Source organism: Vigna umbellata, chromosome 6 (assembly GCF_029865625.1).
Source record: "Vigna umbellata cultivar VRB3 chromosome 6, Vumbellata_1.0, whole genome shotgun sequence".
Classification (NCBI taxonomy): domain Eukaryota; kingdom Viridiplantae; phylum Streptophyta; class Magnoliopsida; order Fabales; family Fabaceae; genus Vigna; species Vigna umbellata.
Genome location: NC_142170.1, coordinates 30,115,749 through 30,142,543, shown reverse-complemented (window position 1 = coordinate 30,142,543; position 26,795 = coordinate 30,115,749).

The following is a 26,795-nucleotide window of genomic DNA, read 5'->3' as shown; positions in this document are numbered from 1 at the left end:
TATACTTAAAAACCGAACGTTCACTTATACCCAAAACCGAACGCTCAGGATTCAAACCTAAAATTCTATTTTTAAGAACGAACGATTGCAATCACTAATACTCAGTACCGAACGCCCAAGATTACTTCTTGTGGATGCCAATTTAGGGACGGACGCTCAAGTTGAAACCTGGATTGCCAATTGCTAACGAACGCTCACAATCATTTGGACGAACGTCTAGAATCCTGGCCGAGCGATTCAATCGAACAGTGTTAAATTCACACTTAACCGGACACTATTAATTTAGGTTTCAACCGAACGGTATTTAAAATAAGCCCTGACCGAACGCTAATATCACTATTACAAACCAAGGACGAACGTTCTAAGTTGGCTGATTCGGGCGGACGCTCAGAACAATAACCGAACGTTCAGAAATTGGACGACCACTATTTGGTCGAGCACTGTTTGAACGGACGTCCAATTTTGATTCACCAAAATTGGACGTACGCGCTTTCTGCAGAAATTCTGCAGAAACGCACCAAAGTCCAGAAAACCCAGAAAACCTCCATTTTCATCCCCTTCTTCCCAGATTTGCATCAAATACAGATTATTTCAACAATTAATGAAATAAATCAAACTCCCCTTACCTCTTGAAGACTTCCATGTAAATTTTGGGATCTAACTCCTCCCAGACGTGCAGATCAAGATCTCCTTGCAACCTCAACAATTCTTCACCTCCTCTCACCAGATGCCCAACCCAGATCCACCTCTCAGGCCTTCTGAAGTTGGTACAGTTCCCATGGGTGCTCTTTGGACGGGGTGTTATCCTAAATGTATTATTACAATATTTTAAATTTTGAATTTTAAAGGGTAAATTTTTGGGATGTTACAGTAAAAGCCAAAAAAATCAATTCGGACGAAAATTCAGTATTTACAGCTACCCCTCTTTACTTAGATTTTACTAGGATTTTACTAGATAATATGACGAAATTTAGTATTGACAGCTATCAAATGTTATTTGCTTTCTCATATTTTACGTGATTACAACAAGGGAACAATTATAAAACTGGTTCCATTCTACCTAGTGTTATTTTGAACTGTGACAAACACTCTTTAAAATATTATAACATATGTGTTTCAGTAGGGGTGTGGAGACCAAAATCCAAACCTAACAACTTTGCTCCTTCTCCGTGCTGCTTTCACTGTGTTGTCTTTTTTCCCTCTCTCTTCTTCGATTCTCTGAATACGGTGGGCTGGGTACCTGCAAAGGCACTCCGACGCTCAAGCCAACAGGGGTGTTGTTAGGATAAGAAAATCTTACTTAATTTTCTCTAAGGGGAAAAACGTACCTTTTTTCTGGTGTGCTTTGTGTATTTAAAACAGTATAATAAACCGTTTACCTGAAAATCCGGTCAGTTACTGAAACTGACTGTTTAGAAGTAACCGCCAAATCGTGTGCTGATACTGAGTCAATTGCTTCCGTGATTCACTGCGCTGGTTAGCCAATATGTGTAACCGCTTATCTGTAACCGCTAAACCACAATGTCGTATCCAGTATGTCGATCATCCTATGTGCCGACATAAGGTATACGAACAGCGTGTCGTACGTATACCTTATGTCGTGATATCACTTATTAGGTTGTCGAGCGTTAAGTGGTCGACGACACTATGCGATCGTAGTTATTTGGTTGTCGAGCGTCAAGTGGTCGACGACGCTATGTGATCGTACTTATTTGGTTGTCGAGCGTCAAGTGGTCGACGATGCTATGTGATCGTACTTATTTGGTTGTCGAGCGTCAAGTGGTCGACGACGCTATGTGATCGTATGTCATTACGGTCGGTTATCAAGTGGTTGACAACGCGGGTAATGAGAAGGTCCCACAGTGGTTTAATTGTCGTCGGGTTATTGGTCGACAATTGGAGGGTTAGGCATCCTATAGTACATGCCCCCCAAGTCCGAGTAAATGGATGACAAAATTACGAAGGACTTTTGAGTATTGTTTGAGGAAACGAGGAGACGTAGAGGAAACGAGGAGACGTGGAGGAAACGAGGAGACGTGGGTGGCACCTGTCCGTGGCGTTATGAATTTTAGGGTTTTCCCGCTCCTTTAGGGAAGCGAGGGGACGCTAATTAGTAGCCGTTAGATCAAAAAGAATCCTACGGCGCCTGATGATTAAACGGTTTGGCTTCTTCAACACGATTCAGAAGGGGTTTAATCACTTTTGCAGAAGAACAGACATTGAGAGTGTGCATTGCGAGCGAGATTGCTTCTTCTTCAGTCTCATTGCCTGCGTTAGTACGAGAATCCACCAGGTAACCCTAAAATCTCTTTCGCTATACTTACTGTTGATCATGGAAGGAAGGGGGCAGGACATCGGTGGTGATATGCCGGGGCCGTCATCCACGGCGGAATGTCCCGAGATTACCATGATACCGTATGGAGAGATGGCATTTGTATATGGAAATGTATGCGGTGAGGGTCCAGGGGGACGCGTAATATCTCCGATTAGCGGAGATGAATACGCCTGGGTGGCGCGTGAGGTAAAGGAACTGAGAAGTCAATTTAGAAGTAGGGCTATAATTACGGATTGGATTGAGGATAGTTGTTTGCTGAGGACCCTAGAATATCAAACCTGTGTGAAGTTGATAGCATGCCGGGAGGATGAGAGGGTCTGTTATGGGAGGGAGAATGCCTCTAATGAATTCTTTTACTGTTATGCTGCGCTATTCTATGATTTGTATGTGAGATTACCGTTCACTGCCTTCCAAATGGATGTGTTGCGCACCTTGAACGTTGCACCTAGCCAGTTGCATCCCAATAGTTGGGGGTATGTACAGGCTTTCGGGGTGTTGTGTGGGGCGCTAGGAATTAGGCCTACTGTAGGTTTGTTTTTGTATTTCTTTAGATGTCGTCCGCTTGCGACGAAGGGGTGGGTGTCACTGATTTCAGAACCGGGTAACGCGTTACTAGAGCTTTACCTGCAGTCGTATAGAGGGTTTAAGGAGAAGTTTTTTAAGGTGTCGATCACCGATGTTGGTCGGCGGTTCTTTTTCGATGGTGAGGGGAATCCCAGATTTCCCTTATATTGGACGCAGGATCCTCTGAAATTTACCTCGTGGTCTGAAGATAAGATGACGATTGAAGAGTTGGAGGCTTTGAGTGTGTTGACCTCGTTGCCACGCCCCTTCCCTTCTCGTCAGATTATAGATTGCCTCGAGTTCGAAGACGCGGGGACAAGGTGTTTTGGTATGTGGCTTGGCTTATCATTTTTGTAATTGTTTTGTCGTGGCTGACCATTTTATGGGTTTTGTTGTTTACAGAGATAATGGGTGAGAAAAAGGAAGTGGCCGCAATTGGTTTCAGTCAATTGACAACGAGAGGGTTGAAGTGAGCCGCCGGGGTCATCTTCGAAGACTGAGGTGGGGCAACAACGTCCCATGTGCCACCAGCTGGTCCCTTACCAGTGGTTAGTGGCGGCGTCGGTGGAGGAGACGACAGTAGCGAGAGGTGCCTCTGATGCGTAAAAGGAAAGTGAAGACAGTCGACACCAACCGGGAAGCATCCAAGAAAAGCAAGGAGGTGGTCGAGGAAACTGAACGTTCCATCCCACTTGGCGTATGGGATCCAGCCTTCATGCCGGGTCATAAGGTGGGCTTAAATATGGATATCTCGGAGAAGAAGGTGATCGAAAATATGAGCGAGCAACAGATTGCTGATAGCTTGTTGGAGATGACCACACGATCACAGGCGTTGGCGTGGCATCTGGCTTATGCCTCGGATAGAGGTCAGATGCGGGCTGAGTTAGAGAAGGGCTCACTGCCCAACTGAAAGAATTGCCGAGCTTATGCTAGTGGTTTTGCAGTCGAGGCCAGGCAGAAGAGCGCAGAAGAACTGGTGAAAGAGGGTGAGATATTGTTGCAGAAAACACGGGAAGCTGGTTTGGGTCTCCAACAGGAACGTGATCAGATGGCGGGGGAGCTGGAGCAAGCGAAGAGGTCAATGCTGATAGTGGCCCGCGAGAGGAACGCGTTGAAGGCTGAGGCCTCGGAAAGAAATGAGTTGGTCGAGGAGCTGAAGGATGCGATCATGGATGAACATAACAAGGGCCAGGAAGGCCTTGAGGCAAGTCGGGCAACTTGCTCCAGGTATCAACCAAGGGAGCTGAATTTGACGTCCGAAAGATGTGCATGAGGGTCAGCTAAAGCCCTTGAATGAAATTCCTGAAGATGCTGTCTTGGAGGGTGAAGAGGATGAAGAGGTGGTTGCCAACGACGAGCCTGAGGGAGCAACGGAAGTGGATGCGCCTGCGGCGGAGATTGCTGGAGCTGTTGATGGCAACACACCTAACATTGTAATAGATTAGGATTCGCTACAAACCTGTATATATATACTTGAGTATTTGGTTGATGATTTGGAATATGAAACTTGAATAATTTGCGAATGCTTGACATTGAAGTAGAGTGTGTTGAATTGCTTGCATGTTTGGTGATTTTGCAGTTTGTGTAACTTAGTTGATTTTGCAATTTGCTCGCTGTAGCGATCGCTAAGTGTGAATGTCGAGTGTATTGATAACACGTCGTGTGGCTGTCGAGAGCGATGGTCGATTGAAGAAACTACTGGGTGTTCAAGGGTGAACAGCTACCAGATGGAGTGTATCCCAAGCGGTTTGGGTGTTCAAGGGCGAACATCTACCAATGGGAGTGTATCCCGAATAGACTGGGTGTTCAAGGGTGAACATCTACCAGAGGGTTTGCTCCTACCCATTTGTGTGTGGAAGTGTCGGGCACGACATCCCTGGGACTCGACATTAGACACAGTGATAAATAACTCTAAGCAATAATCATGATGTAATCTTTATTTGATAACAGAATTTGATAGTGTTGTAAAAAGATTCAACAAGAAATGGACGCTAACTAAAGTAATATTTAAGGTGAGTGGCATTCCAGGTGTTGGGCAGTGGTTGTCCATCAAGAAGCTGGAGGCGATATGCGCCGTTCGACATGTCTTCTGCAACTCGAAAGGGTCCTTCCCAGTTAGCTGCAAGCTTGCCGTGGGCTCGATTCTTCCTAGCCTCTCCCCGCTTTCGCCACACCAGATCTCCGCTTTTGAAGGCTCTGGGCTTGACTTTGGTATTGTACCTTCGAGATATCAGTCGTTTCTGGGCCTCTGCTCGGATGGTGGCGATCTCTCGACGTTCGGGAAGGATGTCGAGATTTGTCCGCAACTGTTCTTCATTAAGGGACATATCAGTAATATGACGCCTCAATGAGGGCTCGCCTACCTCGACTGGGAGCATGGCATCAGTGCCGTAGGTTAAGTTAAATGGCGTGTCCCCTGTAGATCCATGGGGAGTGCATCTGTATGCCCACAGAACCTCTGGTAACTCTTCTACCCATAAACCTTTGGCTTCGCCGAGTCGTTTCTTTAATTCTGTCAGAATGGCTTTGTTGGCAGCCTCGGCTTGGCCATTTGTTTGAGGGTGCTCGACTGACGAGGTGACATGTTTGATGCCCAGATTGCGAAGGAAATCTTCTAACTTGCGTTCTATGAATTGACGACCGTTGTCGGTGATGATCTTTTGAGGTAAACCAAACCGACAGATCAGGCGCCATATGAATTTCTGCACTCGTTGAGCACTGATGACGGACAATGGCTCAGCCTCTATCCATTTGGTGAAGTAGTCGACTGCTACGAGGAGGAACTTGTTCTGGGCTTTGGCGATCGGCAGCGGACCGACTATGTCGAGGCCCCATTGAGCGAACGGCCAGGGAGAGACTATGTTGTGTAAGTCTTCAGGAGGTGCACGGATGTCGTGACCATGTGCCTGGCAGGAGAGACACTTCTTGACGAATGCCTCACAATCGTGGTCGAGCGTAGGCCAGTAATACCCTGCACGGAGAACACGTGCTCTCAGAGTCCGCTTGCCAGAGTGAAATCCACATATCCCGGTATGCAATTCGCGTAGAACATAGTCTGCTTCCTCCTCTGATATACACTTCAACAGAGGAGTGCTATGGCCGCGACGATATAGGTCGTCACCTATACATACGAAGCGAGCAATACGTTTGGAATCTGCTGTAGTGATGCGATCGCCTTTGTCTTGCTTTTCCATGAGGTCTTTGACCTTCTGCCGCCAGTCGGTCACCGGTGTTGCCACATTGGTGACAAAAGTTTCCACCACAGGATGGTCGAGCGTCATCCTAATGATTGAGGATAACTGTGTTCCCTCTTTAGAATGAGATAACTTGGACAAGAGATCAGCTCGTGCGTTTTGCCCTCTGGGTACATGGATTACATTAACCTCGACGAAGTTTTGGAATAAGGTCTGAACCTTGTGGAAGTAGCGTAATAGCTGATTATCCTTAACTTGATAGACTCCATTCACATGGCTAACGACCAATTTCGAATCCATCCGACACTCTAAGCAATCTACCGAGAGCTCTCTAGCCAGGGATAGGCCAGCGATCAAAGCTTCGTACTCGGCCTGGTTGTTGCTAACTGGAAAGTTGAATATGATGGCTTGCTCTATAACTAAACCATCAGGCCCTTCTAGGACAACACCGGCTCCTCCTCCTTTTTTGTCGGAAGAACCATCGACACTGAGTAGCCACTTTGTCGTTGAGTCCTCTTGGGTAGGTACTAACTCAGCCGCGAAATCTGCCAAATGTTGGCCCTTGATAGACCCGCGTGGCTCGTAACGGAGGCCGAACTCTGATAATTCTACGGACCACGCGACCATTCGACCTGCCAGGTCTGGCTTGCGGAGAATTTTGGCGATGGGGTGATCCGTGCGGACTATCACCTGATGGCTTTGGAAGTATGGTCGAAGTCGTCGAGAGGCCGTGAGTAGTGCCAAGGCGAACTTCTCAATTCGAGAATATCGCTCCTCAGCCCCGTGCAATGTACGACTGATGAAGTAAATTAGCTTAAGGGAGGGCGCTTCCTGTATCAAGGCGGCACTAACTGCATGCTGGGAAGCTGAAATGTACAGCTGCAAGTCGGACCCAACATCTGGACGGGCCATAATTGGAGGACTGGTAAGGATGTGTTTGACAGTGTTGAATGCGGCCTCACAATCATCGTCCCAGTGTTGAGTGGAGCCTTTTTTCAAATTCTTTAGGATGGGCTTGATGTGCTCAGCCAGCTTTGGAATAAATCTGGACAGGGCGGTGAGGCGACCCACTAGACGTTGTACCTCTCTTAGGGTCTTTGGAGCAGTCATGTCGAGTACCGCCCTGCACTTGTCGGGGTTGGCCTCAATGCCTCGACGTGTGAGCATGAATCCTAAGAACTTTCCTGCGGGGACGCCGAAAGTACATTTGGAAGGGTTGAGGCGCATGCTGTATCGTCGGAGTTGGGCAAAAACCTCCTTCAAATCTTGCAGGTGTTGTTCGACAGAGTTGCTGCGAATAACCATGTCATCGACATATACATCCATGCATCGTCCAATCTGGTGATGGAAGACCTTATCCATAAGGCGTTGATAAGTAGCCCCGGCATTCTTCAATCCAAACGACATTACTTCATAACAGTAATTAGCGCGTTCGGTAATGAAGGCTGTCTTGCTTTGATCGGGTTCGTACATTGGAATCTGGTTGTAGCCTGAGTAGGCGTCGAGGAAGCTTAGTATGACATGACCTGAAGCTCCATCTACTAGACGGTCGATGTTGGGTAAGGGATACGAGTCTTTAGGACATGCCTTATTGAGATCAGTGAAGTCGACACACATTCTCCATTGACCGTTTGACTTTTTGACCATAACTACGTTCGACAGCCACGTAGTGTACTTTAACTCCCTGATGAACCGGGCGTTCATCAACTTCTCGACCTCAACTTGAACGGCCTGGCGCTTTTCCTCTCCGAACTTTCGCTTTTTCTGGGCGACCGGTCGTGCCTCCCGGAATATGGACAATTTGTGAGCCATAACCCCTGGGTGGATTCCTGGCATGTCAGCGGCTGTCCATGCAAATAAATCTGCATTGTTCCGCAGCATACGACCTAGGTCTTGCTCCTCGCTCAAGGCGAGGTTCCCGCCAATGCTGGTGGTTCTGGACGCGTCACTTGTTAGGGATAGGAGTTTGACTTCGCCTTGCGGATGAAGACGTTCGTCTACATTGGTCCGTGGGTCTAGGTCGACTGCCGCTGCCTCGACTCCCTTTGTCCTTTTAGTTGGAATGAAGGGGGTGATTTTTAGCCCGGCGACATGGCACTGTCGGGCCGTTCGTTGATCGGCCCTCACGGTACAAATAGTACCATGATCGGTCGGGAACTTCATGGCGAGGTGGGGAGTAGATACGATTGCCCCGAACGCATTCAGGCAAGGTCGTCCTAGCAGGGCATTGTATGACGTGTTTGCCTCGACCAACAGAAATCGAACTCGAAGCTCAGGTGCTTCTCGACTTGTTCCTAGCCGAGTTCGTAGGTCAAGGTAGCCCCTGGTGTCTACTCTTTCTCCTGAGAATCCAACAATCTGCTCATTGAACGGGGCGATGAGATCTTCAGATAGATCCATTTTCTGAAAAGTGGACCAATATAGAATATTGACCGAACTTCCTTGATCGACGAGGACCTTGCTGACATCATAACGAGCTATATTAGTCGTGATGACCATAGGATCATCATGATCAGGGTCGGGTGCATGGAAGTCTGCGTTAGTGAACGTAATGTCGGGGATTGACCGAGATTGGCGGTCGACCATATGAACTGACTTCAACTGTCTCAAATGTCGCTTCCTTGCCGAAGCCGACACGCCCCCCCCCAGCGAAACCACCAGATATGGTGTCGATGCGGCCTCGAACTGAGTGTTCCCTCTCTATGCGTCGGGGTGGACTACGCGATCGCCTGCGGTGTCGATCATCTCTAGGGGGTGATCGCTGGGGACTTCGCCTAGGAGGATCTCTTCGGCGAGGGGTTGCTGCTCTGGTGGAAACTCTCTCCTTGATGTAATTCTGGAGATAACCTGCACGAATGAGCCGTTCTAACTCGTCTTTCACCATGTTGCACTCTTCCGTGTCGTGCCCATGGTTCATGTGGAACCGACAGGTTTTACTATTATCCGCGTTCTTTGGGGTGGCCTTTCGTCGTACAGTCAAAAGTTCGGCGTGTAAGGCCTCTTCGAGCACCCTCGTCCTTGGTGCATTAAGGGTTGTGTAGCGATCGTATTTAGACGTCCACCCTGACTCCTTCCGAGGTGCTCGGTCTAGCCTGTAGTCGTTGGTGGGTCTTTTCGCTGGCTTCCTTGTCTCCTGAGTGGAGACATCCTGTTGGTGCTTCTTTCTGGAGTTACGGTGATCTTCAATACGGATGAATTTTGCCATAGTGGATTGCAACTCCTCCATGGATGTTGGAGGGTCAGCATATAACTGTTCCGAGACCTGCCGCGGCCTTAAGCAGGACGATAGATTGCTGATGATGAAAGTGGGAGTAATGTCTGGCACTCGCCGGGCCGTCTCGATGTACCGCTGCATAAAAGCTTTTAGGGTCTCATCCTTCTCCTGTTTGGTATGAACAAGCTCAGTAGCAGTCATCGTCGGTTTTTTATTGGCTGCGTACTGCTTTCGGAATAAGGATTCGATGGTTGCGAAACAATCCACGGAATTCCGAGGAAGTTTATGAAACCATTCCAGAGCTTCAGCCTTAAGAGATAAAGGAAAAGCTCTGCATGTCACTGGATCGCTGTCAGTATAGAATGCCATGGCATCTATAAAATTACGTAGATGGTCATCAGGATCTTCGGAACCATTGTAACGTTCCAGGGTTGGGGGAGGCTTGTCTGGCATGTTCGCCTGCATGATGGCCTCTGTGAATGGAAGCAGGTTAGTGAGGCGTATAGGAGTAGGCACCTTCCTTCCTCCGCCGGCACGCTCGGAGGTTCCCCCATGATGGCTTACGTCGTTATCTTCCTGTTTGTTCGAGGCAGATAACTCTGGTGGTGGAATCTGTGCTTTCAGCGCCGCCATCTCCTCTGCATGTTTACGCTGAATCTCCTGCATGGTTTGTGCCTGTGCTTCAATTTGCTCTTGCAGTTGCCTGATCAAATCGTGTGTGTTGGAATCTTCCATTGCTCCGGTGGTCGTTGTTGGGATAGTAAATCTCGGGCCCCACGGTGGGCGCCAAAATGTTTCAGTAGGGGTGTGGAGACCAAGATCCAAACCTAACAACTTTGCTCCTTCTCCGTGCTGCTTTCACTGTGTTGTCTTTTTTCTCTCTCTCTTCTCCGATTCTCAGAATAAGGTGGGCTGGGTACCTGCAAAGGCACTCCGACGCTCAAGTCAACAGGGGTGTTGTTAGGATAAGAAAATCTTACTTAATTTTCTCTAAGGGGAAAAACGTACCTTTTTTCTGGTGTGCTTTGTGTATTTAAAACAGTATAATAAACCGTTTACCTGAAAATCCGGTCAGTTACTGAAACTGACTGTTTAGAAGTAACCGCCAAATCGTGTGCTGATACTGAGTCAATTGCTTCCGTGATTCACGGCGCTGGTTAGCCAATATGTGTAACCGCTTATCTGTAACCGCTAAACCACAATGTCGTATCCAGTATGTCGATCATCCTATGCGCCGACATAAGGTATACGAACAGCGTGTCGTACGTATACCTTATGTCGTGATATCACTTATTAGGTTGTCGAGCGTTAAGTGGTCGACGACACTATGCGATCGTAGTTATTTGGTTGTCGAGTGTCAAGTGGTCGACGACGCTATGTGATCGTACTTATTTGGTTGTCGAGCGTCAAGAGGTCGACGATGCTATGTGATCGTACTTATTTGGTTGTCGAGCGTCAAGTGGTCGACGACGCTATGTGATCGTATGTCATTACGGTCGGTTATCAAGTGGTTGACAACGCGGGTAATGAGAAGGTCCCACAGTGGTTTAATTGTCGTCGGGTTATTGGTCGACAGTTGGAGGGTTAGGCATCCTATAGTACAATATGTAATCCTTGGATAAAAATAAAATACCAGTATTTTCTGATGTCGTTTACTTGTAATTCGTCGTCATAACCTGCTCTTAATAACAGGCGACCCGAGCCGTCTTCCATCGCGACTTCAGACCTATCTCCCCGACTCCTCAAGGACTAACGAGTAAAAACATCGATACTACGCGTAACGATGCACTATACTCAACACGAGCCGAAGTCATTTCATTGGGCGAGACATTCACCTCCTCGCGCAGAAGAAGGTGACACTCGAATCTCAGTCTCACGCGTGAGACTAGCAAAAATGCTCAAAAGACAGACGAAGTTACAAGTAAATAACATAGTGTATGTACCACCTCCAACAGAATAAACGTGCTCAATCACGAATTCGTACATATTCTCAATAATATGTATAAATAAACCAATATTGGATCAAGGAAATAACCAACAATTCTCAATAATTGTTTCAAAATACTCCCGTGGATTCATGCATTATTGCCGAACGCTATTTCCAACTCTGATGCTGTCTGAACGAACGTTCTGGAATCAATCATCATCAAAGGCCGAACGCTGCCGATGAACACCAAACCTTATTAACCGAGCTCCAAGGACGAACGCTCGAGATCAAGTCTAGTCGTACGTTTACCTCAGACGAGTACTTCCTGAGGATTAACATCATCGAGAACGAACGCTCACAAACACAATTAAACCAAGGTCGAACGTCCAAGATCCAAACCGAACACTTAAAGCCGAACGCTCAAGATTGCTACCCAAGAGTTCCATGTTAGGAACGAACGCTTATACCCACTAATATCTCAATACTAAACACTCAAATCAAACACCATTAATCCGGACATGATAAGGACGGACGTTTTGATACTCAGTCGAACCCCTAAGTCCCTTTGCCGAACGGCATTAAAAGAAGCCTGACCGAACGACATAAATCAGCAGCTAACCGAACGGTGCTTAAGTCAAAACTTAACCGAACGCTCAATAGTCACTAATACCCCAAGGCCGATCGCTCAAGATTCAACACTTGAGAATAAGCAACTTAAAAACCGAACGCTCACTTATACCCACAAAAGGAACGCTCATTTAGACTCAAAAACCGAACGCTCAATTATACTTAAAAACCGAACGCTCACTTATACCCAAAAGCGAACGCTCACTTATACCCAAAACCGAACGCTCACTTATACTCAAAACCGGACGCTCACTTATACTTAAAAACCGAACGTTCACTTATACCCAAAACCGAACCCTCAGGATTCAAACCTAAAATTCTATTTTTAAGAACGAACGATTGCAATCACTAATACTCAGTACCGAACGCCCAAGATTACTTCTTGTGGATGCCAATTTAGGGACGGACGCTCAAGTTGAAACCTGGATTGCCAATTGCTAACGAACGCTCACAATCATTTGGACAAACGTCTAGAATCCTGGCCGAGCGATTCAATCGAACAGTGTTAAATTCACACTTAACCGGACACTATTAATTTAGGTTTCAACCGAACGGTATTTAAAATAAGCCCTGACCGAACGCTAATATCACTATTACAAACCAAGGACGAACGTTCTAAGTTGGCTGATTCGGGCGGACGCTCAGAACAATAACCGAACGTTCATAAATTGGACGACCACTATTTGGTCGAGCACTGTTTGAACGGACGTCCAATTTTGATTCACCAAAATTGGACGTACGCGCTTTCTGCAGAAATTCTGCAGAAACGCACCAAAGTCCAGAAAACCCAGAAAACCTCCATTTTCATCCCCTTCTTCCCAGATTTGCATCAAATACAGATTATTTCAACAATTAATGAAATAAATCAAACTCCCCTTACCTCTTGAATGTTACCAATAAGGAGTATTGGTAAATCTTGAAGAAATTTGTTTTGATGATGCTACAAGAAGTTTTAGTTGAAGAAGATATTAGAATTAGTTAAAAGCAATTTGTAGAAATTAAATGTAGTAGGAAATTCTTGTAAACCTTGTAAACTTGCATTTTTAACTGCAATAATCGATTATGGAATGGCAATAATCGATTATCACAGAGTCATAAAGGAATAATCGATTATCTCTTCATATAATCGATTATCACATTTTGAAAACCCTGTAACGGACTTGAATAATCGATTATCACTTACAATAATCGATTATTCATGGCAGTTGGGAGCTGTCCTTTGGCACTCAGTGTACTTGGCTATATATTTTGTTTTGGAGAAATTAGAAAAAAACGTTGTTGAACAGAAGCTCTTGCAGAATACTATTTGTCAGAGGAAGTTCTCAGAAGCTATAGTTCAAGTTCCCTTGCTTGGTCTCGTGAACAGGAGAGGCTCGCGTGTCGTGTGTCGATAGTCAGAGCAAGCTCTCTTCGAGTTAGCAAGGTGCTCTGCCTGGTCTCGTGAATAGGAGAAGCTCGTGTTTCGTTTGTCGATAGTCGGAGCGGTTCTCTTCGAGTTGGCAGAGTGTTCTTCTTCCGGTTCGTTCGTCGAAGGAAGGTTTATTTATCTGCTTTATTCACTATTTCTTGTAATCTGTTAAATAACTTTTTAGTGAAAAAGGTTAATCACTATTTATAGTGATTAACGACTGGACGTAGATTCTTTTGAATCGAACCAGGATAAAAATTGCTTGTGTGATTTTCTATTCCCTACACTCTTTATCTTTTACGCATATCAACTGTTTGATAAATTTTCTCTAAGAAAATTGTTTTTCTAAAACGGACCATTAAACTTGATTTGTGACCGTAACACGCTTTCCGAATATTTTATTCCGCTGCGCGACTCTATAACGGTACCGATTGTTCCAACAATTGGTATCAGAGCTTGCTTTGATATTTTTTCAAATTTGTTTCGAAAATGGCCGGTCATCAAACTCAAGTATATGCCGAGGGTGCTTCCATTAACAGACCTCCATTGTTTACTGGTGATAACTATGCTTTTTGGAAAGTTAGAATGGAGATTTTTATGGGATCTATTGATAGAGGTATCTGGGAAGCTGTACAAAATGGCCCTTATATTCCTATGAATACTGTTGATGGTGTAGAGACTGAAAAATCATATTTTGATTGGACTGTTGAGGAAAATAGAAGAGCCCAATTTGATATTAAGGCTCGGAATATAATTTTTTCTGCACTAACCATTGATGATTTTTTCAAAGTTTCTGTTTATGAAAGTGCTCAGGAAATGTGGGAATTTTTAAAAGTCACTCATGATGAAGTATCGAATGTGGCTAAGTTGACTTGTTCGAATTCATGCTCTACATCAAACTCCTCAAGCTCAAGCGATTCTAATGAGCAAGAAAATCTATGCTTGATGGCCAATGATAAATTATCTGAAAGCAAAATCTTGAAGGAAAAGAAGGACTATCAAGGTTCCTCTTCAAGTTTCAAATGTTATGGATGTGGTGAAAGAGGCCATGTGAAAGCTTATTGTTCAAGCAACAAAAGAAGTAAAGAAAGAAAAGAAAAGAAAATTCACAAGAAGAAGAAGGTTCACATTGCCTTGGAGGATAATGCATCAACCACCTCTAGTTCAAGTGATTCTGTTGAAGAAATAAACTTGTGTTTGACAGCTAATTTTGATGATGCTGGAAGCCAAGTAAGTAATTCTAGCTATGAATCTAGTGAATTTGATTTGCAAAAAGCTTTTCTTGAATTGCTTGATGAATCTGAAAAATTGAATGTTGCTCATAAAAATTTGAAAAAGGAATTTAAAGAATTGCGAATTAAATATGAGAAGGCATTAAATGAGGAAGTAAGTTTGAGAAATAAAATTTGCAACTTGGAAATGAAAGAGTCTTCAAATGTTGAACATCCTGTTGAATGTCTTTCATGTAAGAATCATATGCTTGATATTGATATTCTTGAAAATCTTCTTGAAGTTGCAACTGGAAATAATAATGTTGAAATGCCTATAACTGTTAGAAAGGTTTATAAAAACAAAAGTGTTTTTAAAAGTAAGAACCAAATTAAAAGAACCCGTAGGGTATGGGTTGAAAAAGGAACTGTGTTTTATAGAAATCCAAATATTGTCACATGCTTTTATTGTATGAAAAAGGGGCACACTTCTAACAAATGTAAAATTAAACATTTTGATGTTCCAAATGGAAAATATGCTTGGATTCCTGTTATAAAGTAAATTGTCTCTAACCCCAAAGGACCCAAATGAGATTATGGGGACCAAAACTCAATTGTTTGGTTTTGCAGGTTAATTTTTCAAAAGGAAAATCTTGAAGAAATTTGTTTTGATGATGCTACAAGAAGTTTTAGTTGAAGAAGATATTAGAATTAGTTAAAAGCAATTTGTAGAAATTAAATGTAGTAGGAAATTCTTGTAAACCTTGTAAACTTGCATTTTTAACTGCAATAATCGATTATGGAATGGCAATAATCGATTATCACAGAGTCATACAGGAATAATCGATTATCTCTTCATATAATCGATTATCACATTTTGAAAACCCTGTAACGGACTTGAATAATCGATTATCACTTACAATAATCGATTATTCATGGCAGTTGGGAGCTGTCCTTTGGCACTCAGTGTACCTGGCTATATATTTTGTTTTGGAGAAATTAGAAAAAAACGTTGTTGAACAGAAGCTCTTGCAGAAATACTCTTTGTCAGAGGAAGTTCTCAGAAGCTATAGTTCAAGTTCCCTTGCTTGGTCTCGTGAACAGGAGAGGCTCGCGTGTCGTGTGTCGATAGTCGGAGCAAGCTCTCTTTGAGTTAGCAAGGTGCTCTGCCTGGTCTCGTGAATAGGAGAAGCTCGTGTTTCGTTTGTCGATAGTCGGAGCGGTTCTCTTCGAGTTGGCAGAGTGTTCTTCTTCTGTATCGTTCGTCGAAGGAAGGTTTATTTATCTGCTTTATTCACTATTTCTTGTAATCTGTTAAATAACTTTTTAGTGAAAAAGGTTAATCACTATTTATAGTGATTAACGACTGGACGTAGATTCTTTTGAATCGAACCAGGATAAAAATTGCTTGTGTGATTTTCTATTCCCTACACTCTTTATCTTTTACGCATATCAACTGTTTGATAAATTTTCTCTAAGAAAATTGTTTTTTAAAACGGACCATTAAACTTGATTTGTGACCATAACACGCTTTCCGCTATCTATATTTTATTCCGCTGCGCGACTCTATAACGGTACCGATTGTTCCAACAATTGGTATCAGAGCTTGCTTTGATATTTTTTCAAATTTGTTTCGAAAATGGCCGGTCATCAAACTCAAGTATATGCCGAGGGTGCTTCCATTAACAGACCTCCATTGTTTACTGGTGATAACTATGCTTTTTGGAAAGTTAGAATGGAGATTTTTATGGGATCTATTGATAGAGGTATCTGGGAAGCTGTACAAAATGGCCCTTATATTCCTATGAATACTGTTGATGGTGTAGAGACTGAAAAATCATATTTTGATTGGACTGTTGAGGAAAATAGAAGAGCCCAATTTGATATTAAGGCTCGGAATATAATTTTTTCTGCACTAACCATTGATGATTTTTTCAAAGTTTCTGTTTATGAAAGTGCTCAGGAAATGTGGGAATTTTTAAAAGTCACTCATGATGAAGTATCGAATGTGGCTAAGTTGACTTGTTCGAATTCATGCTCTACATCAAACTCCTCAAGCTCAAGCGATTCTAATGAGCAAGAAAATCTATGCTTGATGGCCAATGATAAATTATCTGAAAGCAAAATCTTGAAGGAAAAGAAGGACTATCAAGGTTCCTCTTCAAGTTTCAAATGTTATGGATGTGGTGAAAGAGGCCATGTGAAAGCTTATTGTTCAAGCAACAAAAGAAGTAAAGAAAGAAAAGAAAAGAAAATTCACAAGAAGAAGAAGGTTCACATTGCCTTGGAGGATAATGCATCAACCACCTCTAGTTCAAGTGATTCTGTTGAAGAAATAAACTTGTGTTTGACAGCTAATTTTGATGATGCTGGAAGCCAAGTAAGTAATTCTAGCTATGAATCTAGTGAATTTGATTTGCAAAAAGCTTTTCTTGAATTGCTTGATGAATCTGAAAAATTGAATGTTGCTCATAAAAATTTGAAAAAGGAATTTAAAGAATTGCGAATTAAATATGAGAAGGCATTAGATGAGGAAGTAAGTTTGAGAAATAAAATTTGCAACTTGGAAATGAAAGAGTCTTCAAATGTTGAACATCCTGTTGAATGTCTTTCATGTAAGAATCATATGCTTGATATTGATATTCTTGAAAATCTTCTTGAAGTTGCAACTGGAAATAATAATGTTGAAATGCCTATAACTGTTAGAAAAGTTTATAAAAACAAAAGTGTTTTTAAAAGTAAGAACCAAATTAAAAGAACCCGTAGGGTATGGGTTGAAAAAGGAACTGTGTTTTATAGAAATCCAAATATTGTCACATGCTTTTATTGTATGAAAAAGGGGCACACTTCTAACAAATGTAAAATTAAACATTTTGATGTTCCAAATGGAAAATATGCTTGGATTCCTGTTATAAAGTAAATTGTCTCTAACCCCAAAGGACCCCAATGAGATTATGGGGACCAAAACTCAATTGTTTGGTTTTGCAGGTTAATTTTTCAAAAGGAAAAGAAAACTCTATGGTATCCTGGTATTTTTTAAGAGCCTTGAAATAATTTATGAATGTTAGATGTGTCTTAAAGTTGAAAATTTGGCCCAAATTTGTGTTTTCCGAAAATTAACGTAAATAATCGATTACCAAGGGTAATAATCGATTATCTCGTCCTTAAAAATTTGGATTTTGACAATTTGGCTCGCACATAATCGATTATTTAAAGTAATAATCGATTATCTTAAGTCACAGCGTAAAAAAAAAAAAAAAAAAAAAAAAAAAAAAAAAAAAAAAAAAAAAAAAAAAAAAAACCTTTTTTTTTGGTCTGTTTTTAAAAGGGGATTATTACATTCAGGGGAAGATGTATGAGGTATTATGCTCTTTCATGTTATGAAATTTCAGTTTTATTTATGTTTTGAAATGCATCCTTTGATTAATTGAGGGGGAGATCATATTTAGGGGGAGCCTTTAACATCCGATCTTTTTGCTTCTGATCAAAAAGGGGGAGAAGAATAATACAAGGGGAGAAGTATAAATTATTACAGGTATTGCTAACCTTGTTGTTGTTTGTTAGCTCGTATGTTTTGCAGGTAAGCCAAACTTGCTTTTAAAATTGAATTTTTGATCATCATCAAAAAGGGGGAGATTGTTACCAATAAGGAGTATTGGTAAATCTTGAAGAAATTTGTTTTGATGATGCTACAAGAAGTTTTAGTTGAAGAAGATATTAGAATTAGTTAAAAGCAATTTGTAGAAATTAAATGTAGTAGGAAATTCTTGTAAACCTTGTAAACTTGCATTTTTAACTGCAATAATCGATTATGGAATGACAATAATCGATTATCACAGAGTCATACAGGAATAATCGATTATCTCTTCATATAATCGATTATCACATTTTGAAAACCCTGTAACGGACTTGAATAATCGATTATCACTTACAATAATCGATTATTCATGGCAGTTGGGAGCTGTCCTTTGGCACTCAGTGTACTTGGCTATATATTTTGTTTTGGAGAAATTAGAAAAAAACGTTGTTGAACAGAAGCTCTTGCAGAATACTGTTTGTCAGAGGAAGTTCTCAGAAGCTATAGTTCAAGTTCCCTTGCTTGGTCTCGTGAACAGGAGAGGCTCGCGTGTCGTGTGTCGATAGTCGGAGCAAGCTCTCTTCGAGTTAGCAAGGTGCTCTGCCTGGTCTCGTGAATAGGAGAAGCTCGTGTTTCGTTTTTCGATAGTCGGAGCGGTCCTCTTCGAGTTGGCAGAGTGTTCTTCTTCCGGTTCGTTCGTCGAAGGAAGGTTTATTTATCTGCTTTATTCACTATTTCTTGTAATCTGTTAAATAACTTTTTAGTGAAAAAGGTTAATCACTATTTATAGTGATTAACGACTGGACGTAGATTCTTTTGAATCGAACCAGGATAAAAATTGCTTGTGTGATTTTCTATTCCCTACACTCTTTATCTTTTACGCATATCAACTGTTTGATAAATTTTCTCTAAGAAAATTGTTTTTCTAAAACGGACCATTAAACTTGATTTGTGACCGTAACACGCTTTCCGAATATTTTATTCCGCTGCGCGACTCTATAACGGTACCGATTGTTCCAACATTGAAGACTTCCATGTAAATTTTGGGATCTAACTCCTCCCAGACGTGCAGATCAAGATCTCCTTGCAACCTCAACAATTCTTCAACTCCTCTCACCAGATGCCCAACCCAGATCCACCTCTCAGGCCTTCTGAAGTTGGTACAGTTCCCATGGGTGCTCTTTGGACGGGGTGTTATCCTAAATGTATTATTACAATATTTTAAATTTTGAATTTTAAAGGGTAAATTTTTGGGATGTTACAGTAAAAGCCAAAAAAATCAATTCGGACGAAAATTTAGTATTTACAGCTACCCCTCTTTACTTAGATTTTACTAGGATTTTACTAGATAATATGACGAAATTTAGTATTGACAGCTATCAAATGTTATTTGCTTTCTCATATTTTACGTGATTACAACAAGGGAACAATTATAAAACTGGTTCCATTCTACCTAGTGTTATTTTGAACTGTGACAAACACTCTTTAAAATATTATAACATATGTAATCCTTGGATAAAAATAAAATACCAGTATTTTCTGATGTCGTTTACTTGTAATTCGTCGTCATAACTTGCTCTCAATAACAGGCGACCCGAGCCGTCTTCCATCGCGACATCAGACCTATCTCCCCGACTCCTCAAGGACTAACGAGTAAAAACATCGATACTACGCGTAACGATGCACTATACTCAACACGAGCCGAAGTCATTTCATTGGGCGAGACATTCACCTCCTCGCGCTAGAAGAAGGTGACACTCGAATCTCAGTCTCACGCGTGAGACTAGCAAAAATGCTCAAAAGACAGACGAAGTTACAAGTAAATAACATAGTGTATGTACCACCTCCAACAGAATAAACGTGCTCAATCACGAATTCGTACATATTCTCAATAATATGTATAAATAAACCAATATTGGATCAAGGAAATAACCAACAATTCTCAATAATTGTTTCAAAATACTCCCATGGATTCATGCATTATTGCCGAACGCTATTTCCAACTCTGATGCTGTCTGAACGAACGTTCTGGAATCAATCATCATCAAAGGCCGAACGCTGCCGATGAACACCAAACCTTATTAACCGAGCTCCAAGGACGAACGCTCGAGATCAAGTCTAGTCGTACGTTACCTCAGACGAGTACTTCCTGAGGATTAACATCATCGAGAACGAACGCTCACAAACACAATTAAACCAAGGTCGAACGTCCAAGATCCAAACCGAACACTTAAAGCCGAACGCTCAAGATTGCTACCCAAGAGTTCCATGTTAGGAACGAACGCTTATACCCACTAATATCTCAATACTGAACACTCAAATCAAACACCATTAATCCGGACATGATAAGGACGGACGTTTTGATACTCAGTCGAACCCCTAAGTCCCTTTGTCGAACGGCATTAAAAGAAGCCTGACCGAACGACATAAATCAACAGCTAACCGAACGGTGCTTAAATCAAAACTTAACCGAACGCTCAATAGTCACTAATACCCCAAGGCCGATCGCTCAAGATTCAACACTTGAGAATAAGCAACTTAAAAACCGAACGCTAACTTATACCCACAAACGGAACGCTCATTTAGACTCAAAAACCGAACGCTCAATTATACTTAAAAACCGAACGCTCACTTATACCCAAAAGCGAACGCTCACTTATACCCAAAACCGAACGCTCACTTATACTCAAAACCGGACGCTCACTTATACTTAAAAACCGAACGTTCACTTATACCCAAAACCGAACGCTCAGGATTCAAACCTAAAATTCTATTTTTAAGAACGAACGATTGCAATCACTAATACTCAGTACCGAACGCCCAAGATTACATCTTGTGGATGCCAATTTAGGGACGGACGCTCAAGTTGAAACCTGGATTACCAATTGCTAACAAACGCTCACAATCATTTGGACGAACGTCTAGAATCCTGGCCGAGCGATTCAATCGAACAGTGTTAAATTCACACTTAACCGGACACTATTAATTTAGGTTTCAACCGAACGGTATTTAAATTAGCCCTGACCGAACGCTAATATCACTATGACAAACCAAGGACGAACGTTCTAAGTTGGCTGATTCGGGCGGACGCTCAGAACAATAACCGAACGTTCAGAAATTGGACGACCACTATTTGGTCGAGCACTGTTTGAACGGACGTCCAATTTTGATTCACCAAAATTGGACGTACGCGCTTTCTGCAGAAATTCTGCAGAAACGCACCAAAGTCCAGAAAACCCAGAAAACCTCCATTTTCATCCCCTTCTTCCCAGATTTGCATCAAATACAGATTATTTCAACAATTAATGAAATAAATCAAACTCCCCTTACCTCTTGAAGACTTCCATGTAAATTTTGGGATCTAACTCCTCCCAGACGTGCAGATCAAGATCTCCTTGCAACCTCAACAATTCTTCACCTCCTCTCACCAGATGCCCAACCCAGATCCACCTCTCAGGCCTTCTGAAGTTGGTACAGTTCCCATGGGTGCTCTTTGGACGGGGTGTTATCCTAAATGTATTATTACAATATTTTAAATTTTGAATTTTAAAGGGTAAATTTTTGGGATGTTACAGTAAAAGCCAAAAAAATCAATTCGGACGAAATTTAGTATTTACAGCTACCCCCTCTTTACTTAGATTTTACTAGGATTTTACTAGATAATATGACGAAATTTAGTATTGACAGCTATCAAATGTTATTTGCTTTCTCATATTTTACGTGATTACAACAAGGGAACAATTATAAAACTGGTTCCATTCTACCTAGTGTTATTTTGAACTGTGACAAACACTCTTTAAAATATTATAACATATGTAATCCTTGGATAAAAATAAAATACCAGTATTTTCTGATGTCGATAACAGGCGACCCGAGCCGTCTTCCATCGCGACTTCAGACCTATCTCCCCGACTCCTCAAGGACTAACGAGTAAAAACATCGATACTACGCGTAACGATGCACTATACTCAACACGAGCCGAAGTCATTTCATTGGGCGAGACATTCACCTCCTCGCGCAGAAGAAGGTGACACTCGAATCTCAGTCTCACGCGTGAGACTAGCAAAAATGCTCAAAAGACAGACGAAGTTACAAGTAAATAACATAGTGTATGTACCACCTCCAACAGAATAAACGTGCTCAATCACGAATTCGTACATATTCTCAATAATATGTATAAATAAACCAATATTGGATCAAGGAAATAACCAACAATTCTCAATAATTGTTTCAAAATACTCCCATGGATTCATGCATTATTGCCGAACGCTATTTCCAACTCTGATGCTGTCTGAACGAACGTTCTGGAATCAATCATCATCAAAGGCCGAACGCTGCCGATGAACACCAAACCTTATTAACCGAGCTCCAAGGACGAACGCTCGAGATCAATTCTAGTCGTACGTTACCTCAGACGAGTACTTCCTGAGGATTAACATCATCGAGAACGAACGCTCACAAACACAATTAAACCAAGGTCGAACGTCCAAGATCCAAACCGAACACTTAAAGCCGAACGCTCAAGATTGCTACCCAAGAGTTCCATGTTAGGAACGAACGCTTATACCCACTAATATCTCAATACTGAACACTCAAATCAAACACCATTAATCCGGACATGATAAGGACGGACGTTTTGATACTCAGTCGAACCCCTAAGTCCCTTTGCCGAACGGCATTAAAAGAAGCCTGACCGAACGACATAAATCAACAGCTAACCGAACGGTGCTTAAATCAAAACTTAACCGAACGCTCAATAGTCACTAATACCCCAAGGCCGATCGCTCAAGATTCAACACTTGAGAATAAGCAACTTAAAAACCGAACGCTAACTTATACCCACAAACGGAACGCTCATTTAGACTCAAAAACCGAACGCTCAATTATACTTAAAAACCGAACGCTCACTTATACCCAAAGCGAACGCTCACTTATACCCAAAACCGAACGCTCACTTATACTCAAAACCGGACGCTCACTTATACTTAAAAACCGAACGTTCACTTATACCCAAAACCGAACGCGCAGGATTCAAACCTAAAATTCTATTTTTAAGAACGAACGATTGCAATCACTAATACTCAGTACCGAACGCCCAAGATTACATCTTGTGGATGCCAATTTAGGGACGGACGCTCAAGTTGAAACCTGGATTACCAATTGCTAACGAAACGCTCACAATCATTTGGACGAACGTCTAGAATCCTGGCCGAGCGATTCAATCGAACAGTGTTAAATTCACACTTAACCCGGACACTATTAATTTAGGTTTCAACCGAACGGTATTTAAAATAAGCCCTGACCGAACGCTAATATCACTATGACAAACCAAGGACGAACGTTCTAAGTTGGCTGATTCGGGCGGACGCTCAGAACAATAACCGAACGTTCAGAAATTGGACGACCACTATTTGGTCGAGCACTGTTTGAACGGACGTCCAATTTTGATTCACCAAAATTGGACGTACGCGCTTTCTGCAGAAATTCTGCAGAAACGCACCAAAGTCCAGAAAACCCAGAAAACCTCCATTTTCATCCCCTTCTTCCCAGATTTGCATCAAATACAGATTATTTCAACAATTAATGAAATAAATCAAACTCCCCTTACCTCTTGAAGACTTCCATGTAAATTTTGGGATCTAACTCCTCCCAGACGTGCAGATCAAGATCTCCTTGCAACCTCAACAATTCTTCACCTCCTCTCACCAGATGCCCAACCCAGATCCACCTCTCAGGCCTTCTGAAGTTGGTACAGTTCCCATGGGTGCTCTTTGGACGGGGTGTTATCCTAAATGTATTATTACAATATTTTAAATTTTGAATTTTAAAGGGTAAGTTTTTGGGATGTTACAGTAAAAGCCAAAAAAATCAATTCGGACGAAATTTAGTATTTACAGCTACCCCTCTTTACTTAGATTTTACTAGGATTTTACTAGATAATATGACGAAATTTAGTATTGACAGCTATCAAATGTTATTTGCTTTCTCATATTTTACGTGATTACAACAAGGGAACAATTATAAAACTGGTTCCATTCTACCTAGTGTTATTTTGAACTGTGACAAACACTCTTTAAAATATTATAACATATGTAATCCTTGGATAAAAATAAAATACCAGTATTTTCTGATGTCGATAACAGGCGACCCGAGCCGTCTTCCATCGCGACTTCAGACCTATCTCCCCGACTCCTCAAGGACTAACGAGTAAAAACATCGATACTACGCGTAACGATGCACTATACTCAACACGAGCCGAAGTCATTTCATTGGGCGAGACATTCACCTCCTCGCGCAGAAGAAGGTGACACTCGAATCTCAGTCTCACGCGTGAGACTAGCAAAAATGCTCAAAAGACAGACGAAGTTACAAGTAAATAACATAGTGTATGTACCACCTCCAACAGAATAAACGTGCTCAATCACGAATTCGTACATATTCTCAATAATATGTATAAATAAACCAATATTGGATCAAGGAAATAACCAACAATTCTCAATAATTGTTTCAAAATACTCCCATGGATTCATGCATTATTGCCGAACGCTATTTCCAACTCTGATGCTGTCTGAACGAACGTTCTGGAATCAATCATCATCAAAGGCCGAACGCTGCCGATGAACACCAAACCTTATTAACCGAGCTCCAAGGACGAACGCTCGAGATCAAGTCTAGTCGTACGTTACCTCAGACGAGTACTTCCTGAGGATTAACATCATCGAGAACGAACGCTCACAAACACAATTAAACCAAGGTCGAACGTCCAAGATCCAAACCGAACACTTAAAGCCGAACGCTCAAGATTGCTACCCAAGAGTTCCATGTTAGGAACGAACGCTTATACCCACTAATATCTCAATACTGAACACTCAAATCAAACACCATTAATCCGGACATGATAAGGACGGACGTTTTGATACTCAGTCGAACCCCTAAGTCCCTTTGCCGAACGGCATTAAAAGAAGCCTGACCGAACGACATAAATCAACAGCTAACCGAACGGTGCTTAAATCAAAACTTAACCGAACGCTCAATAGTCACTAATACCCCAAGGCCGATCGCTCAAGATTCAACACTTGAGAATAAGCAACTTAAAAACCGAACGCTAACTTATACCCACAAACGGAACGCTCATTTAGACTCAAAAACCGAACGCTCAATTATACCTAAAAACCGAACGCTCACTTATACCCAAAAGCGAACGCTCACTTATACCCAAAACCGAACGCTCACTTATACTCAAAACCGGACGCTCACTTATACTTAAAAACCGAACGTTCACTTATACCCAAAACCGAACGCGCAGGATTCAAACCTAAAATTCTATTTTTAAGAACGAACGATTGCAATCACTAATACTCAGTACCGAACGCCCAAGATTACATCTTGTGGATGCCAATTTAGGGACGGACGCTCAAGTTGAAACCTGGATTACCAATTGCTAACGAACGCTCACAATCATTTGGACGAACGTCTAGAATCCTGGCCGAGCGATTCAATCGAACAGTGTTAAATTCACACTTAACCGGACACTATTAATTTAGGTTTCAACCGAACGGTATTTAAAATAAGCCCTGACCGAACGCTAATATCACTATGACAAACCAAGGACGAACGTTCTAAGTTGGCTGATTCGGGCGGACGCTCAGAACAATAACCGAACGTTCAGAAATTGGACGACCACTATTTGGTCGAGCACTGTTTGAACGGACGTCCAATTTTGATTCACCAAAATTGGACGTACGCGCTTTTTGCAGAAATTCTGCAGAAACGCACCAAAGTCCAGAAAACCCAGAAAACCTCCATTTTCATCCCCTTCTTCCCAGATTTGCATCAAATACAGATTATTTCAACAATTAATGAAATAAATCAAACTCCCCTTACCTCTTGAAGACTTCCATGTAAATTTTGGGATCTAACTCCTCCCAGACGTGCAGATCAAGATCTCCTTGCAACCTCAACAATTCTTCACCTCCTCTCACCAGATGCCCAACCCAGATCCACCTCTCAGGCCTTCTGAAGTTGGTACAGTTCCCATGGGTGCTCTTTGGACGGGGTGTTATCCTAAATGTATTATTACAATATTTTAAATTTTGAATTTTAAAGGGTAAGTTTTTGGGATGTTACAGTAAAAGCCAAAAAATCAATTCGGACGAAATTTAGTATTTACAGCTACCCCTCTTTACTTAGATTTTACTAGGATTTTACTAGATAATATGACGAAATTTAGTATTGACAGCTATCAAATGTTATTTGCTTTCTCATATTTTACGTGATTACAACAAGGGAACAATTATAAAACTGGTTCCATTCTACCTAGTGTTATTTTGAACTGTGACAAACACTCTTTAAAATATTATAACATATGTAATCCTTGGATAAAAATAAAATACCAGTATTTTCTGATGTCGATAACAGGCGACCCGAGCCGTCTTCCATCGCGACTTCAGACCTATCTCCCCGACTCCTCAAGGACTAACGAGTAAAAACATCGATACTACGCGTAACGATGCACTATACTCAACACGAGCCGAAGTCATTTCATTGGGCGAGACATTCACCTCCTCGCGCAGAAGAAGGTGACACTCGAATCTCAGTCTCACGCGTGAGACTAGCAAAAATGCTCAAAAGACAGACGAAGTTACAAGTAAATAACATAGTGTATGTACCACCTCCAACAGAATAAACGTGCTCAATCACGAATTCGTACATATTCTCAATAATATGTATAAATAAACCAA